The sequence below is a fragment of the Argopecten irradians genome, chromosome 2 (genome assembly GCF_041381155.1).
Source record: "Argopecten irradians isolate NY chromosome 2, Ai_NY, whole genome shotgun sequence".
Classification (NCBI taxonomy): domain Eukaryota; kingdom Metazoa; phylum Mollusca; class Bivalvia; order Pectinida; family Pectinidae; genus Argopecten; species Argopecten irradians.
This window is the reverse complement of record NC_091135.1, coordinates 49,592,133-49,609,585: the sequence shown is the minus strand read 5'-3', so window position 1 is coordinate 49,609,585 and position 17,453 is coordinate 49,592,133. Positions and strand designations below refer to the sequence as shown.

The following is a 17,453-nucleotide window of genomic DNA, read 5'->3' as shown; positions in this document are numbered from 1 at the left end:
TACAGGGGGCACATTCTGTGGAAAATAGTATGACTCGTTACAGGGGGACATTCTGTGGTAAAGAGTATGACTACAGGGGGCACATTCTGTGGAAAAGAGTATGACTGGTTACAGGGGGCTAATTCTGTGGAAAATAGTATGACTCGTTACAGGGGGACATTCTTTTGGAAAGAGTATGATTGGTTACATTGGGCACATTCTGTGGTAAAGAGTATGACTACAGGGGGCACATTCTGTGGTAAAGAGTATGACTACAGGGGGACATTCTGTGGTAAATAGTATGACTACAGGGGGCACATTCTGTGAGAAAGAGTATGACTACAGGGGCACATTCTGTGGTAGAGTATTACTACAGGGGGACATTCTGTGGTAAAGAGTATGACTACAGGGGGACATTCTGTGGTAAAGAGTATGACTACAGGGGGCACATTCTGTGGTAAAGAGTATGACTACAGGGGGACATTCTGTGGTAAAGAGTATGACTACAGGGGGACATTCTGTGGTAAAGAGTAAGACTACAGGGGGACATTCTGTGGTAAAGAGTATGATTCGTTACAGGGGGACATTCTGTGGTAAAGAGTATGACTACAGGGGCACATTCTGTGGTAAAGAGTATGACTACAGGGGCACATTCTGTGGTAAAGAGTATGACTACAGGGGCACATTCTGTGGTAAAGAGTATGACTACAGGGGCACATTCTGTGGTAAAGAGTATGACTACAGGGGCACATTCTGTGGTAAAGAGTATGACTACAGGGGCACATTCTGTGGTAAAGAGTATGACTACAGGGGCACATTCTGTGGTAAAGAGTATGACTACACATTCAGGGGAGTATACATTCTGTGGAAAATAGTATGACTCGTTACAGGGGGCACATTCTGTGGAAAATAGTATGACTCGTTACAGGGGGCACATTCTGTGGAAAATAGTATGACTCGTTACAGGGGGACATTCTGTGGTAAAGAGTATGACTACAGGGGGACATTCTGTGGTAAAGAGTATGACTACAGGGGGCACATTCTGTGGTAAAGAGTATGCATTACACTGATCATTACTTTTAACAATTGGTATCAGTCGTCCCTTACCGTAGATGGTGGGAAGGGAAACTATAATCTAATGTCACTCTCCATGACGTTAAAATGTTCTCAGAAGTTTGTACTTACTTGATTTAACTACTAACACCAGTAAAAACTTCTTTTTGTCGAATATCTGAAACGTAAGACAAACAAATATTTTACAATTTATAGTTACAATGGGTAAACATAATGCTATTAGCCACTGGCGGCGCAATTGTGACAATTGTGTCTCATTATTGGGTTCTGTGACGGTGACAATTAGTTTTACTTTGAACGCATCTTATTATGTCATACTTTTATCGCACCGAAATCGAAAACAAAAATTGCTCGTAGTAATATATCGGCCATTTCCAGCTAATTGCGGAATCGTTAACGATCTTCATTTTATGATACTAACTTATTTCACTAGTTGAAGGAATAAAAGGTTTTGTTAATGAAAAACACATTAAAAGTTTTTGTATCGATCGCTTTGTTAACGTCAGTGATTTAGTCGGGCCGTATATATACAAAGTATAGACAACAACCGAGACGCTTGAACTTCATTGAGGGGTCGATCTTAAACAGCTGTCACAGCCAAAAGGATGACATGTTTTCTTACACATCATATACTCGTCACAGTCTGTAAGTCTTAGTATCAACGAGGATTATCATCTCCATTTTCAGCTCAAAATCATCTGCTTTCTGCCTTAGGAACTTAAACTGGCCGAACAAAACATTGACCTTGAGAAACACATTTTCATAATAATTTAGAAAATATCAAAAGTGATGATAATAGTTTTAGGTATTATCTCGTTATGTGTACGAGTAAAATCTATACCTGACAGAGAAGGTCACCTCAGTAAAAACTGCAATTATAGTAAAACGTCACTTCTTTCATTTCAAGTGAAAATGTTTACGTGTCATAAAAGTTTAAAATTATGAAAACGTTGGTATATTAATATGGAATTTAATCAAAGAAAATTTATACAATATATGTATATTTATATTTTAATTTGTAAAATTCATTGTAGCGTATAATATAAAAACGTGACTTACCGAGTTGATATTTTTCTCAGTAATATTGAGGACGTGTCCCGACACCAGACTAAGGAAACACACGAGTAGGCCTAAGGTCAGAGTTATCTTAACCGGCTTCATGATTTTTTTTCTAATGATAAATAACCTAAAAAAGTTGTTTCACAAAATTCAATTCACCGAAATGTTTCAGCAATCCATAGACGTCAGTAGAGTGGTGATCTTACAACATGTTTCCGTATTCTTTGATTAATTTGTTGTCTGATGTGAAAAGTAGTGTGCTATCATGCCTTCCTATGTGTACTAGTATCTTACGGGACCTGTGATTGTTAATTGATTATTTTGTGGACACGTGTTGGGTTGTCGGCACGTGTACAATACCGGGACCAGATGTTACCAGTAACTAGCAGGAGTTACCTCCCCTGCCACGCCAAAAGCTGATTTTCCAGAATCAATACCTTCCTATTTACTATAATCAAGCAAAAATTTCTTCATGTGAGGATAGTAATAGATTATGGTAAATAGTCGGCGATATTTCACCATAATACTGATGGTTATTTGTTTTTTTTAATATAGTTATTCATAACGCTAACCAGTTTTATTAATAATTTAGGAATAAGAGTTACCTCCCTTCTATTACAATGACATCTCCTAAGAGCATAAATTATGTTTAATCATGTGCATGCCATTCCATAAAGGGAATAGTCACTGTGGTGTACCAATATGGAGTGCTTTGAAGTTGGCGTTAGTTTGCGAGAGTAACAACTAGCGTAAACTATACATCAACTTAATATTAGTGTTATGACGTCATGGTCGCATCGATATTGGGCTTTTGAACTACAGTATAACACTGCCCAAAACATTGAGTTCATCAGGGCAGTGTCCTAAGGCCATCCCTTTTGTTGTTAGTAACAAGCATCACAAATAATTCTATTGACATTTTTTCAGAGAAACTTCTATTCAATATAAAATTAAAGGCCTTTGATTCAGTTAATATGCATATGTTGTTATACTGCCTCCGTAGAATATGAAGTAATGACCTCCAATTATGTATACAACCTTGGTCATAATTCAAATTAAGCAGGGTAGTATAACACTATTAACAAATTTTGACCTCAACATTTGATTATTTGTTGATTATTTACTCATTGCTTCAAATATTTGTGCTAGCCATGGTACTATTATGTACGTTTCGCGTAATATTTAACGCGGTAGTTCGCGTAATAACGCGAGTTTCGCGTAATAACGACAAATTTCGCTTAATAACGCGATAGTTTTTTTTCTTATTAAAAAATGAGTCCAATCGGCTTTCGTACGATTGTACTCCAAGGAAAAAAAACCAAGGCTTTTAAGGTGGTCCTCCATATCCTCGTAATCTCTCACTTCAATGCTAGTATTGTGGTACTGCTTTGTGCATTTCTAGAGTTATTCTGTCTTCCTTGAACTTGTGAAACCAAATATTTGCAGAATTGGTTGGTTTGATGGTTTATAAGAGTAACGTCGTGTATGCGGTGTGTGAAGTGAGAGCTGCAGCATGCGTATTTTGGGAAACTGCAGAATGTGGAACGTTTACCCTTTTTATAGCGTAACATTACTGAAGCATGTCGGCAGAACAAGCGCACCCATCCGATCACAATATACTGACGAATGCGCAAACTTGATGCATACGATTTGAGATGTGATTTTACTAATGACTTGTACAAGTTGATAAAATATCCTTATCTATGTAGAGAAAGGTTTTGTATGCTTTCATTACCTGCATGTTTTTTGTTATCTGTGAATTTCAAGTTGTTCTCAAAGTTAACACCTAGGTCTTCTTTCATGATACCTTCCTGAATTGGTGTGTTGTCCCAAGACAAACTTGTTCATAAGGAAGGTCATTTACGTACCTGGTGAACAAAATTGGTCCCAACTCACTCCCACGATGGACTCCACTTGATACAGGGATTGATCGTGATGATTTTCCATTGATAACAATTTGTTGTTCCATATCTTGTAAAATATCACTTATCTATATTTCCATAAGTTTTTAACATTTTCCAGGAAGTCCAAGTATACAACATTCGCCCGATTTCCTTTATCTAAGCCTTAGGTCCAGCTTTCCATAGTTTCAAGAAGTTGTGAACTATGTTTTATAGTTTTGTTGCACAACAGCAAATAGGTTATAATGGCTTCTTCACATTGTTTACAACGGAATCTGAAATTTCATGGAGCTCAAAATACAGTTTAGGGCACTAATGTAATATAACTTTGAATGGTTTTCTTTGGCTGTGTTGGGCTGAAAATCCATTGTGACGTAATACAAGAAACACAAAAGTGACTCCAGGAAAAATGACGTGACGTTAGGATTTCAAGGACAGTGGGACATTCTGCAGTAAATTGGTGTGGAAGTTCTTTGAAATGTAGGTTGTTGTTATGTAATAAAAATATTTTAAAGGTGGTGTTCAAGCTAATGTCAAAAATCCCATAGGAACTGTCCAAAGCCCAATTTTCTTGAAACTTTGCATATCGAAAGTACTACTAGTTGTCCCTTTAAAATGCCACTACTTTTTCCTTTTTTGATTTTAAAAAGGCCCAAAGGGCCTGAATTCTTTACATTTTCATATAAACTACCTGCACAAACATGCCAAACTAGGATAGCTTTGTTAAATATTCTACATGTTTTATTCATAATTCATTTGAGTAGATCGTTTACTTTATATTTCAATCATTTCATTTAGATTTTAACAGAGAATTTTGTTTGAAATAGTAATTTTGACGAAAAGGTAACAATTAATCGAAAAACGAAAACGATTAATTCAATTTTAAATGGTTTGTTTTTGTACATAAAAGAGATGGATAATCTTAATCTATATCTTTTGAATTTGAGTTGCTGACGAAAATATATTTCTTACCAATAATCATCTGATTTCCGATATTAAACACGAAACAATTTGTTTCACCCAAGAGAATATCTAGTTGTTAGGCTTATTTGTACTGTTAGGGAAAATGCAAGAATAAAATTGCACAGATTTCATAGTATATGTTATTTTACAAAATTATATCAAAAACTGTTGTTTTATTATGGTGTCTATGATCAATTTTGAATTTACAGTCATCTAGGATAAATATTCTATATTCTATATAAATAGTGTATGAAATGCAATTTTCCCGGATTTCATTTTTTTTAAAGGTATCTGCTATTAGATAATACCTATAGCATGTTTTTAAAATGGTTTAAAAGTGTGGACAAAATTGTTAACATGACAAATATTTCGAGCAAACCCAATTATATATTTTATCTTCATTTTTATCCTGCGAAAATTTGATTTTTTTGCTTGAAAATCAGTTTGTAGTAAAAATAATAAGTAAATATCATTATAAATAGGAATAAGATAAAGGATGAAGTATCTATTATTAACAAAAATAATAATAAAAAAATAATAAAAAAAACATGTCCCTTGCCATATACCCAAAATTATGCCTTTTTAAAATATACTTAATAGATAAAAACACATATGAAGTAGTTATGTACTTAGAACTTTTAAGGCCCACTTCCTTTCCGAAACAAAATTAAAAGTTCTTAAAACAACATTAGCATTTTGTAACCCAACCTTTGTGGTCATATCTAACAAGGTTCGTTTAACCTCTCAAAATTAAAGAAAATTCTAATATTTGTTTTAAAAATCTCATATGAAACGAATACACAAAGATCCTATTTACATTTTGGGAATCCTTAGATGATAATTGTTGTCGCGAGGGATGTAAATCTGTGAGAATGTACTATTTGTATGCTGAAATATTTTATTCGCCAGAGTAGATAGTCAGTCCTCGAGTATTTCATGTTATCATTTCTTATCTATCCAGAATACACACGAAATCAACCTGTCAATGGCGGATCGTGTCCATCATTGTGTCTGTATAAAGACGTGAGAATGAACTCCGACCCTGCCAGTTGAGGGTACCGCACAATATCGGCCTTGGGCGATGACATACGCAGAACAGGTAACACCGTCTCCACCAGGTAGGGTTGTTGTAACTATCTTTTTTTTTCAATTTGTACATATGTCCCCCCCCCTTTCCCTCTCAAGAACGGCCGGAGCCAGGCAGTCTAAAGCTAGCCGCTTGTTGTTTTTCTGTCAGCACCCTGACACACGTGCGCCAGGCCAAAAAGAGGAGAGTTCATTGAACGGGAGACAACTTGTCTTCGCAAAAAGCGGGTTACGGGGGCACATCACTTTCACTGAAAATGAGATTTAGGTAAAGCGTGTCAGCTCATTGGCGTCCATAAAGTAACGCTATATTACTAATGAAAACTTGTATCTAGGGTGATTGCATTCGTTGGTAGCATTGGTTTTGGAAGTGACCGATACTTTATGCCGTGGACATATTAGGACGTGCAGGGAGGAGTGTCGATGGTCCATGGTTACACTAGCTTCTGTCCAAATGGCAGGGTAGAATGTCGGACACATCGGGCCCTTAGCCGAGAAAGTGTCAGTCCGTCTTTGTTCAACAACAAATAGTTCAACATAAACGATTGATTTCATCTCGGATCTTGTAATATTAAAATGGTTATATCGAAGTTTAATTATGTTTATTTTTGGATAATGTTACTTGAAAAATAAAGGTCACTAAGATGACATCATTTACAGAATGGCATTACACGATAATCACTCGCAAGCCTATAACGGAACATACGCTATCGGAGTGGATATTCAGTTATATGACACTGAAATTTTTTTGCTTCTCAATCTCAACTTTACCTGACCTTACAGCTTTTCTCGTGTAACATATTGGCCGGTCCACATTCAGCAAGCCTCGTACAAGCCTCGTGTTGATTAGCCAAAATCTTACACTCGTGTTGAGATATCTCTGTCTACTTGACAACCTCAGATTATTATAAAATTCTATTAGTCTTTGCGGGTACCTCATAATTTTTTCGGAGAAAACAAACGACCTAAGTTTCGCTCACAAAATATCATGGGACAGTTAACTATTGTCTGCAAAGACGGAATGAGCTCTAACAACGCAAGTGTAACGATGACGTTTAGGGATGATACACGAAAAACGGTGACGTCAGGAACATTACACACTTATAAACGGTAATGATTTTGCAACACTTGGGTAGCTGTACATGTACACCGTTTGGTATTTTTGACACCTGCCAGGTGCCCGTGTGAAATGTACAACCTGACATCGTGTGACGACAGACCTTACTGTGTGGCCAATACTGCCACTCACTTTACACGTTCCACACACGTGAGAGAGCTACGTGACACTTAATATGTACGACTTGACTGCAGAAAGAGATAGCAACGTACCCATGACAACGCCCACTTAACAACAAGGCTCCGATTCTTATGCACAAACACTAACTGTGCTGCATTTTGGGTGGCATTTCAACACGCCAAAATTATAATTTTCACAGATTATAATAACTGTAATGAACAATATATGTTTGATCTCGTGCAGTTGCTGTGGCGAGCACGTGACTTAAAGTGTCCATGAACATGCACGTAGGCATGTATCAGTGTTTTAGATTTGGTGTCATCCTGTGGATTAATTTTATATTTAGGTTAATTTGCTTAAATAGACTCATTAAGTTTTGTTGTATTTTCAATTGTAGAATGATGTCAGTTTGAATGTCACGCTGTGGCGTCACGAGTAATATGACATGCATGGCAGTGCGTGTTGGCGTGGCTGTAACAAACAGATCAAGGTTTGATGTCTACCTAAGACTATAAGAAATTATGATTTTTTTTAGTTCATTGAAAGTGAAAATTTAACAGGCTAACAAGATAAAAAAATTAATTTGTTTCGGTATCAAGTACTGGTTGTCGAGGGGTTCCAATGTACAAGTATAAACCATAGTTGAATAGGTATCTCACCATCCCTCGCCTCGTCTGCCTATCATATGTTGTCAATACATGGATGTTAGGTGCATGCTATGAGTTAGATCAAAATTAAAGTCGTATGAGGATAACTAGAAAAGACAAATAATTACAATTAAGTTATGAAAAAATCATGTTTGATGAGAAAATGTTCAATTTTTCATGTCAAAGTCTGAATGAAAAATTCAGCAACAGGTGTAGATGGTATAAAGTAAAAAACCGAGACCACATGAGCCAAGTTTCAAGGTCACAACAGTGACAAAGATGGATGATGAGTATCCTTATACATTTTGTTCTTTATAACTGATGTATTCATGGACTCCTCGAATAATCACCTATATGTGCTCAGATTGCCCGTCTCCTTGTCCGTAGATATATAGCAGATTTTGTTTGACTGGTAGATAACGTATTATATTTTAGGCCAGTTTTCCTGTTCCGACCCCTCCCCGCATCCTTCCCTCCCTTCCCTCGAAGTGATGACGGAGAAGTTCCACACGAGATGTCAGATCTACGCCAGTAATTGCTTTTGGCTCAATCCGCTATTATAACTCAACTCTTGACTTTTAATAATTAAAACCATTTTCTCTCTCTCGGAGAACTATATGTGTGTGAAGATTAATCACCGCCATTTAATGTTTTACACCATTCGTATGTTCTTTGAAATAATTCATCGAAGTTAAAAAATTCAGAAAAAGAATATGCAGTCATTTGTATATTATAGTTAAATTAAATTTCGCTTTTAGCTGTTTTTTTGTGTGTAATAGAACGATGTTTCTGATGTAGGTATCTAGCTTATTCTATCAAAATGAAACAAGGAGAAATCTCAGTACATGGTTTTCCTTTTTTTGTAAGGCGACAAAGCTAACACAAATAGGCACATTTGATTCATTTCCATATAGATATATAGAAAGTTCTAATTTTGATTAAGTCATATCAAAAGAACTAACAAAGAAAACAAACGCGAGGCCGTATTTGTATAATTTAATGATCAGTTGACAGAGAAATTGATTTCATATAAAGTGATTCATTATTACAGTGGTATGTCAGCATTTTTGTCTTGTTGCAATTCTGCTCGAATACAACAGCGACAATTTTCAAGTTGATATCGAACATTTTAATTTTGTCTTTATTTGTATATTCAAAACAATTTCAACTGTTACAATAAGTAAAGATTATGACATTTTAAAAAATGTCCTTCTTGTATAGAAAGTATCTTACCATTATTCCTTAATTTTATCACACGCCATTGAATTCAGTTGACGGGGATATCTTTTTTGTGAAGTTCAAACAATATCTACATGTATATAATTCGATAATTTGAAATATAAACAAATTTTATTCTTATTAAAGTGCAAGAATATTTGACATGCAATATAAAGACATTCTACATAGTCTTTTCTTCAGTTAATTTCCACGCAATTTCTGGCTTTGCACAAAAAAACCCAACTTTAATTGTATATTTATCAATATTATACAGGTCATAACTAGAGGTAATAAAAGATTTAGAAATACTTTCTCTGACAACTTTATCTGTGTTACATGTAAATACGATTCGCCGTGTACAGCTCAGCGTCCTGCCATCTTACATACAAACAGGCATAGTTTGACTTAATAAACTACAGATTAACGCCATGGGGGACAGCACATCTCGTCTGACGCGAGATTTGGACAACCATTGGTGTATCGAGTTTTTCGACACTACGATACCCGTCCACGCTGATGAAAACCATAGGTAGATCTAGTCTGAGGCGCGATTTTGGCTGTGAATGTACGATAGGGATTGGACACGACACGTGCCGGAAGTGAATTTGTGTTCAGACACTTTAATCCACTTATGCTAATAAGTTTGACGCAGGGTTTATTCTATGGTCAAGCCGAGAAACATCTACCGTGTCTACCGCAGGGAGGAGAACACACAATTCATGTAGGATAGCCTATCTAGTTACATCATTATGTCCACCTTTAAAAAATAGATACACGGACATTAGAGTGTAACAGATAAATAAAATTTATCGATATAAAATGTATTTTCAATGCAATGACAAATTAGCCAATGAAAATTGCCGTGCAGGTAGTATACTAGAATTGTACCCACTCCCATTGCATGGTCATTAAAGGCGACTAAATCTGGGATATTATCGTTTTACTTCTTCTCATCGTCTCCCTTGGTACCACCTTTCATATGACCACGTTTTAAGCGTTCGTCCCCGTGAAGAAGGCTCTGGGTTCTGTCCCCTGACCGATACACATCATAGTCTGTAAAAGTGGTAGTTTCTTCTCTTTAAACGATCTTTGACAACATGATGTGACCGGATGGGCTTGTTCTCATTATCTGGTGGCATGCATCAGTGAGATAGCACTAAAAAACACAAGTATACGTATTTTCTAATTTTATCGGATGCTTAGTAGCTTATTGGACGAATGCGTTATTCTCATGAAAACTGAGTAATCTATACAACTTTATTTTGATATATTGACTTTTCCCATTGTTCTCAGGAAAACACTCTGTGTGTTATAATTGATATATTTTATTGAATGCATCAAAGCGCTTGTAACATGGTGCATGGAATTTCATTATAAAATGTTGTACACCTTAGGTTCCTAAACGTGTTTTAACTCTACACCTTACACCTTTACAACAACACTAAACAGTTTGATTTCTACAGTGGAAGACCAAACATTTTTGAGGTACTTACTGTTTTACGTATCTGGATTTTTCCCTGAGATAACGCGATATTTAGAGGAGAGAGACTGGTTTGTGACACGTGTGAAGTTGTTTTACTTAATGTTTCCCTCCCACATTAACTTCGATCAGTCAGCCAAACCTGGCAGTTTTGACACCGAACAAGCTCTGAAGCGATGATTGTAATGTCATCTTTCTCAAAGCTGTCACTTCAATATCGCACGAATCGCAGAACGAAAGACAGAGCCATGGGGAGAACATTCAAGATATAGGTATAAAATAATTCCGGGACATTATCAGGAACATCTTAAAAAAGCGTTGCGGTGAAAGGCTGAGTAAACATAAATTATCATGGTTAAACTTGCATATGGCAATATCAACATGATATTTCCCCGTAAATCTGCGTTGTTTCAAGTGCATACGTGTCGAAATTCAATAATTCTTCACATTTTAGTGTGTGTATTAATGGTCGGTGAAGAATGACGGATAATTATGGCTTCTTTTTATTCTATACTTTCACATTCATTCATGGAAATAAGCGTGCGAAATACTGAACACAGGGTCACTAATGACACGTATCATGTCACATGAATGACAGGTGACGACCTCTAGCGTCAAACAAACCAGTATGGCAGGGTAGATAACCCATATTTCAGACTCGGATATCGCCACCTTTCTAATCTAGTAAAAAACAATTTAACCTTTCAATTTATTCAACAGTTGTTTGACATAGTTTGTATAGTTAGTTTTATATGTTGTCATCTATGACCGAACTTAAGTATATCACCAATACCACCTACAACTTGGGTCACAACTTTGTGAACCAATGTGGATAGCCATGTTTACGTTTAAAATCATTTGAGTAGGAACGACTTTGTTATGAAAAATGTGCTCATTCATTGGATTTAAACCTTCAAAATGATTTTTCATTATAATATAGAATGAACATTTGTAAGAACAACAAAAACAAGACAACAACAACAAATACAACAACAACGTCCGTCCGTCCTTCCCAAAACATCTCACATTATGTATTGTAGTGGTATATGGGGAACGTATCCTTGGTACGTTACATGTAGACTTACGTAATATTTACATACAAATTTCACGTTGTATGCTATACGGAAGTTGTTGTAATAGAATAAATAGAGGAACCAAATCCGAGCGCATATCGCCGGAACGATAAAAGGCCAAGCGCACCAAGTGTTTACAGTAAGGCAGACGTATCAGTGAACAGGGCTATAAACAATTAGCTATCAAAATATATGAACGCCGTATTAATGTGAGATCTTAATTCAATCTTTGTGTTCTTCTATCAGTGTGTATGGTTTAAATTATCGCTCAAAAATCTGGAAAGGCTGCAGTCGCTTTCATCGTGCAGTTTGGTAACTCTTCGGTGGAAGGCGATTGAAAAAGTGTGCCTGGAAACCCAGAAATACATCTCCGAGTCAGAAATCCATACTTGAAATGAATTATTCAATTAATGCGATGTCGATTTCTGGGTGTCAGTACTATTGCTGGTGTAAACAAGAGGCTCCACAAATAGATGCGTAGTCGGGTGCGGTTGTTTGCCAGTGGCGGAGAGAATAGCCGTCCATTCCTCCAGGCCGACCTCTTTCAGTCTCGCGGAAGGTTGTGGGTGGTCTTCCCGAATGTTAGATACGCGTATTTTTATTTGATTGTTATAAAGATTTTCAAGTTGATTATACACATATTAAAATACGTCTATGTAATGCTTGTCAATCAGAGTTTTATAAGGCCATTAGATGTTGTAATCCGTGGGTTAATGGGTGTTTCATGGGTGTTGGTGAAGGCGTTCATCATGTCCATATCAGTCATTTTTTGTCAGGGGAGTAAAAGTCACGCATGTTCCACATACTGTAATTACAAAAATCAAACCTGGATCTGTTTTAAGATATCGCTAAGTGGGCGAGGGTCCACTGGTGACACTGGTCAGATAATGTACAGAAAGGAAGTAAAACTGTTTTCAAGAAAGGATTTTGTTGTGCATTTTTTTCAGCATTCCATGTTGCAATGTAAATCACATTCTATAAATGCTCCATCGCCGACAGAGCATAAACAATCATTTATAACGTGAACAATAATAATGGAAATTTAACTTATAAATATTTTGTTTTTGTTGTCTGTACAATTAGTAGTATCATTCCATATAGAACATAGTACCATGGAGGTTTTTCTCGGGGTGAAATTCCTATTTTAAATACTTTTATTTTTAGTAAAGAAAGAAGCTAAAACTTTTCAGCGATGGTAATAGTATAAAATAAATAACTTTTATTACCTTTAGAAATATACTAAGTATTCTGTTCTTGTTTTATTAGGAAAAAAACCCATAGTATTGCGCTAACTATTCGTCGGCGATATAACATGATTAAACAAATTTTCAAGATTTTTTCCCCACAAGTACAAGTGAGGAGATTTTCAAACATTTGAATTTGATGAAAACAAAACAATGCAATGCAAAAAAAAACAAAACAAAAAAAACCTTGTTAACATAATTTCGTTTATTCGTTGGAATCAATGACACTGATATTATCAATGGCAAAACTATTGTATTCTCGTAGACAAACAGAATAAAGAATCGCAGTACAAAGCACATTATATGTTTATATTTGCTTGGTTGACCATGGTGTACATTTGTTAGAAGTTGGTATTTGCTATAAGTGTGTCAATATGCAAATTTTGTTATTAATGTTATCAATTCCAAGCAAAGATGATTTCATTTGTTAATTATATTTTTATGGTACTTTCTAAAGACAACGAACAATGGCAATATTTGGTTCATAAACAAGTAGGGGTAATTGCGCTCCATTGTGCTGTAAAATATTTGTCTACTTTCATTGTCCCGTATTACTGTTCGGGTCATATTATTTTATCGTGTTCGTTTTGTGTGTCTTGATAAAGGGGCAGATCACCTCGAAAAGTTGACAATTGTTTTTTGTTTTCTGTTCTTCTACGTAATTATTGACTCGAACTTGAATGTAAGTTATTTGCTGTGAATGGTTAAATGTCTAGGTTTTAAATTGATAATTTTATTTGATCTTTTTTATTGTTTTTCACTTTAGGAAATATATTGTGACTGATGTTATTAAACATGAAAAAGCTTCAACTTCAACTGCTACGACTGCAAGAAATGTTAGGCGTGGAATGGTAGTGACGTCACTGTTACTGATAGATCTCATTGGGGTTTAACTCGTTCACCACTGAAACGTCATATGGTCTGGTCTAGTCCTTGATTGAGAAGAACCTAAATGTGTCTTCACATACATTACCGTGTCCTGCTTATTCTGAATTACGTAAACAGTTTATAAAACCATATTACCACAAACATCCAAGTGTATATAAATTAATAATTCAATTTTGCTTGTTACGAGCATTTCCATTGGTTTAAAAATTTACTTTATCAGCCCATAAAGGAAAAAATGGCGTCGCCGTTCCATAACATAAAAAATCTATTCAAGTTAATCCTTAAATAATGTTATTTTCATTTAAAAATGTAAAAAGCTTAAATTTGCTGGGGAAATATATGATTCAGCCATCAGAAAAAAGGAAAACTCTCATTAATCCGCAGTAGTATAGCATATTCATATATTAGTCAATTTGTTTAATTTGCTATGAAGTAGATCGGAATTATCCTTCGCCATATTGAAACATAACAATTACATTGTATTATGCATTTATGTATATGTTAAACCTTTATGCTGTAAGGCATTTGGTAAATCAAAAACTTGAAAAACTTAAAACTTTAGGATGGTACAAGTTAACTAAAGTAATAAATTGGTTAATAGATAAGTAATATATGAATAGATTAATGAAATATTATCTTTATATAAGTTTATATACATGTATAACATAGCGTAGTTATAGGTACATCACAAATGAAATTACATATTCGCCAAAGAACTAAATGACAACTACTAGTATGTACAAGTATGTTGAAGTAATTAAATCATATACAATTTTTGAACAAAAAGACGACAGCACACGAATGACCTATCTTAATGTAAAGTTTTGTTAGCGGATGTACATCACAGCAAATCATGTGGACTCCAACCTACGTAACATCCTGGAAATGTTGTACCAGAAAACGTCATATGAAGGGATTGTTCGGAAACTAAATGTAATTAACACATACTTCGTGTTTAGAAAGTACTCTCCCAACAACAATATGTGATGATATTGGCTCTGGTAAAAAAAATAATAATATATATATATATATATATGCATGTTTCAGGTTACATAAATGAAAAAATAGGGTAGGTCAGTCGGGATTTTTTTTATATCTTATTTTTTTTTAAATATTTTTTTTGAGGAGGGGTTCAGTTGCTTTATTACTAAATTACGAAGTAAATTGCCTTTCAGGCTTTAGGCTGGCTAGAAGTCTTTTAAATCTCATTGCTTTAAACTTTATCTGGATATACTTAAAGCAAATGTAAAAATCTAAGCTGAAATCTTCACACACTACATATTTGTTTTGAAAAAATGTGATAAAATAGCTAGGGTCGGAAGTAAAAACTAGGGTAGGTTCAATAAATAGTTAGCAGAAGGAGAGACCAAAAAATATGTATGTTTCAGGTACCTCTACTTACCCTAGTTTTTACCTCCTCCCCTAGCTATAGCATTTAAGTGTTCGTGGTATTACCGGGGTATGAGAAGCGCAATTTATTTTAAGTAGTAAATTTAAGTTCATTGTTTACATGTGAAACAGAAAAATAGGTCATATACCTATTTGTTTCATTTGTATGTCCCATTTCAAAAATAAAGATACGATGAAAATGGCAATTATGCAAATATTTTCTATAATATGAAAAATTTAAATTCGACTTTTTTTTCTTTTAATCACTAAAACTACGTATGTCTGATACTAGTTAAGCAAAAAGTGTCACTTAAAGCTTAAGAATAGAAGTAAAAGACAGCATTTTTCTATATTCGAAAACATATTAATTATATTTCTAAGAAAGAATATGATGTTTTTGTTTTTTAACAAGTGAGTGATGATTTATATATCGTTTTAATAAATCTGCCATTTTCAAGAAAAATATGATAGTTTAGTTTGATACTTTACTTTCACTATTGTACCATTGTATAAATTTGCTGCTGAGCTGTCTAATGCAATCCACGAAACAAAATATTATTTTATTATTATTACCATTGTTTTAGATTATGTAAAATGCGCATTGTCATATCCATAATTTACTGATAACAAAAGAACAAACAATACATATTGATATAATACGTATACAGCAAAATCATCCTATGTTTTTTGTAAGTCCAATCCAGAACACCAGCTTTTGTTAATACTACTGGTACTTGTATGAGAAATTAATTACACATATATACGGTGTCATTGTACACTTGACGTGGCCTTCTGGTCCGTGTTCCGAAAGAATTGTTTACATTCGGCAATCATCGTCAGTCATCGTGACACGCCCACTTTCGATGGAACATTGGCAGACTCCGTGTGTATCGCTTACGTCAATCAAGCGAACATTCTGACATTCTCCTGCTGTGATCACAAATCTTCAACAAATTGTTGTTTTATTGGTACGTTCCTTCTGGATTCAAGTTTTTGGTCCGGTTTCCTCTTCTGACTTTAGATTCCATCGGGAGATCGCTTTCTAGAAGATGGAGATAAAATGAGACCTTGCTTCTCAACCCATGTGAGCTGCAGAACCGTTCGCCCTGCCACATTGCCCTGCCGCATGTGTTCAATTGCTTTTCAAGTGCTTTCTTTGGCAAATATGCGAGAGCAATCGTACCAGCCAGCTCCCCGCACATCGTCTGTTTTCTTTGAAATCGCAATACCAGGACCACACGTAGAATTTCCCGGCCGCCATTAATCTACAACCAAGTGACAATGGGAATGGTTTGTGGCTTTGTGGCTCGGTGTCCAACTGAAGGACCTGGATGGAAGTAGTGAAGGGAAGGGGGAAAGGAGGGGGACTGACATTTTCTATCGATGATAGAGATGATTACAAACGAATTTACGCCCTTACTGACACGAACAAATGTAAGATTCAAAGAAAATTGAGAAAAATAGAAAAGTTCTAGATTTCCATGCAAGATAATCAACTACAACCACAACCTTTAATGTTCTCTGTGTTTACATCTTATCGCGGGTTTTAGCAAGTAATGTGGGGGCTTTGAAACTCATACTTAATTCCTCGTTTAAGTACAATGTCGTTTTCAGAAAAGAAGAAATCTTTAGAATTTGTTTTATTGCATCCCGGTTCTCAACGCTACAGGACCACAAATAGTTTCGCGCTGCACTCATCTTTTCATGTGTTTTGGCGTTGAAGACTTTTCTACCTTTTTAGACTTTTCTAACATTTAGGTTAAACATTCAGAAGTAATAAACACGACAATATCGGGTTTGTTGAACTGTTAATTTTAATACATCGTATTTGTACAGAAATAAGCCTCAGTTGGTATAATTACTCAAACAATTGTGTGTGATATCATTACATATGTAGAAATACCTAACAACTCATGCTAATTTATGTACTCAATACATATATAAAGATATTACGAAAATTGCTGAACAAATCTTCATATTGTGAGTAAATGAGATTTACGCACAATAATTATAATCTCGTATATTACCTATCAAGGGGATTTGAATGTTATTTTGTATTTAATTATTTCGACATTTGCCTGTATTGTTTATATTATTTTACAAGAATTTACATGAAAATCTATCACATGTTGTATTATATTACAATTGTAAATTAAATAACAATAAAAATGTGACAATACGTTATTAATTGGCGTTATTTTTCAACAGAAAAGAT

At 35.1% G+C, this 17,453-nt stretch overlaps 1 long non-coding RNA gene and 1 pseudogene across 1 annotated transcript in view; one reads left to right on the top strand and one right to left on the bottom strand.

The window, feature by feature from the left end:
* The window catches only part of LOC138316689 (uncharacterized), a 25,072-nt pseudogene extending 22,672 nt beyond the window's left edge, over positions 1–2,400 (bottom strand).
* Positions 2,401–4,364: 1,964 nt separating this feature from the next.
* Positions 4,365–17,453, top strand: part of LOC138315802 (uncharacterized) — a 24,223-nt gene continuing 11,134 nt past the window's right edge. The window contains exons 1-2 of the long non-coding RNA XR_011207527.1: positions 4,365–4,493; positions 5,938–6,075. This is a non-coding gene — a long non-coding RNA (uncharacterized lncRNA). The remainder of the gene's footprint in view (positions 4,494–5,937; positions 6,076–17,453) is intronic.